Source organism: Physcomitrium patens, chromosome 20 (genome assembly GCF_059467195.1).
Source record: "Physcomitrium patens ecotype Gransden chromosome 20, ASM5946719v1, whole genome shotgun sequence".
Taxonomy (NCBI): Eukaryota; Viridiplantae; Streptophyta; class Bryopsida; order Funariales; family Funariaceae; genus Physcomitrium; species Physcomitrium patens.
In genome coordinates, this window is record NC_143429.1 from 830,001 (window position 1) to 832,500 (window position 2,500).

Here is a 2,500-nt window from a genome sequence, read left to right on the forward strand (position 1 = left end):
AACAAGGTAACTTCGAAAACAAACTCCCGAATCTTTCCCAAACAGCTCTTCCATAGTTTTTCCAGTCCGCAGCAACGACTCAGGTTTGGATGGGCGAAATCACGACGGCAGCCACAAAAAAATGGATCTCCGACATCACACAACCCGACACACCTAAGTTTCGCGAGGCTCGGCCCCTCTTCCCCTTCGGATGTCCCCCTTCGGTACACCACCACATCATGCCATCCAGTCTGGAGCGTCGCCGACTCCCGTTGGCCAAGGTAGGGCCAACACAAGAGTAGCGGACGAACCAGTCATCTGGTCTTACCGGAGAAAGGGAGAGGTAGACTGCCACCACCAAACCCCACCCAAGCACACACCAGGCAGCAAAAAGCCATCATCCTAAAAGATGGTCCCACTTCACAAGACGAGGAGGTTCCCGTCCTTCATTCCAACCCCAGGTGAGAACACACACACCCTTCTTTGCGATGGATAAAAGGCAAAAAGAGAGGGCAAAAAGCCAACGGCAAATTCCAACCAGACCCCCAGAGGCACACACCACAAAAAGTGAAGCCAGAGAGAGCCAGACAAAGAGAAGGATAGAGAGAGAGGGAGAGTTAGACCCCCGGAAGAGAATCATAGGTGCTGCGGCCTTTTTCGGGAATGTGACCAGGAAAGAGAGAAACCGACGAGGCCGATACACACATTAAAAATGAAAAAGTAACCATCACCGCGAAGGATTTTCCTCAAAAGACAAATCAGCAAGAAGTATGTCCAATCCTGGGGCCCATCGCCCCTCCAAATTAATGGAGGGGTCGGATAGAAATTTATAGAAATGTTACTTTTGTGAAACCCCTAGCCGACGAGAGAACTCTCACCGGTTTCGAAGTTCCATTTTCACATTCCGACCTGGGATGTTATGACTCCTCGGCCCACACTGCGAACGCGTCCCACACCCCCTCCAAGTTTATCAGGAATTTCACCTGAGCTTGCAATAGAGATCGAGCGCGGTGGCGGTCACAGTGGTGGTCGACCAGGCGGAGCTTGAACGGCCTCGGCAAACACTTCTCCCCACCCTCCCAAATGAATGAGAGAATGGCTTGACAATACCGAGGCCATCGCCCCCCGCCAAAAATGGTTACTAGCTCTTGGGACTCGCTGCGACGTTACGCGTATCGGCACAAGACCAACCCTCTTTTTCCAGTCGCCCGCGCACCAAAAAAAATTTTGGCAGCGGGACTCACAATCCTTGACAGCCAGCTCACCATATAATACTCGGCGACCCTCCGCGGGACCTCCTCAGAGGGTCGCGTCGCCGGGAAACTAACCCCCACTCCTCACTGATCCAAGGTAACACGCCAGAAGTATCCAGGTAACCCCAGTAGTATCCAGGTATCCCCCTGCGAACGTCGGTACTGGGCTCAAAGAAGGCAGCGAGCAGTCGGGACCCGTAGGCACCGAGCAACCGTCACCCCCTCACGACTTTTCCCGAGACGCTTCAGAGGAACCCTTCCCCACATAGTACTCTCTGTGGGATTCGGCAGGCCCCCGTCCTACTGCACTAAGGAAGTTCCGAGACACACTTTTTTTTGTGGAAGACCACCCACCCTCCCTGTCCTGCCTGCTATCCCCGCCGCGACTCCTGGTCCCGGCCCTCCTCCCCGACTTCCTCCTTGTCCCGCTGCGAGTCCCGGACCTCCTCCCCACTACCTACTCCCGCCGCGAGTCCCAGTCCCGGCCTTCCTCCTCCTCCTCCTCTTCCCTAGTCCCGGCGCGAGTCCCGGACCTCCTCCCCACTTCCTAGTCCCGTCGCGAGTCCCGGACCTCCTCCCCTCTTCCTAGTCCCGGCGCGAGTCCCGGACCTCCTCCTTCTCTTCCTTGTCCTGCCGCGAGTCCCAGTCCCGTCGCGAGTCCCGGACTTCCTCCTTCTCTTCCTTGTCCCGCCGCGACTCCCTAGTCCCGTGGCGAGTCCCGGACTTCCTCCTCCTCTTCCTTGTCCCGCCGCGACTCCCTAGTCCCGTGCGCGAGTCCCGGACTTCCTCCTCCTCTTCCTTGTCCCGCCGCGACTCCCTAGTCCCGGCGCGAGTCCCAGTCCCGCGCGAGTCCCGGACTTCCTCCTCCTCTTCCTTGTCCCGCCGCGACTCCCTAGTCCCGGCGCGAGTCCCAGTCCCGTCGCGAGTCCCGGACTTCCTCCTCCTCTTCCTTGTCCCGCCGCGACTCCCTAGTCCCGGCGCGAGTCCCAGTCCCGTCGCGAGTCCCGGACTTCCTCCTCCTCTTCCTTGTCCCGCCGCGACTCCCTAGTCCCGGCGCGAGTCCCAGTCCCGTCGCGAGTCCCGGACTTCCTCCTCCTCTTCCTTGTCCCGCCGCGACTCCCTAGTCCCGGCGCGAGTCCCAGTCCCGTCGCGAGTCCCGGACTTCCTCCTCCTCTTCCTTGTCCCGCCGCGAGTCCCGACCTCTTGTCCCGCTCCCTTGCCCAAGTCCCGACTCCTGGCTGTCTCGACTCCTCGTTGGCCGCCCAGTC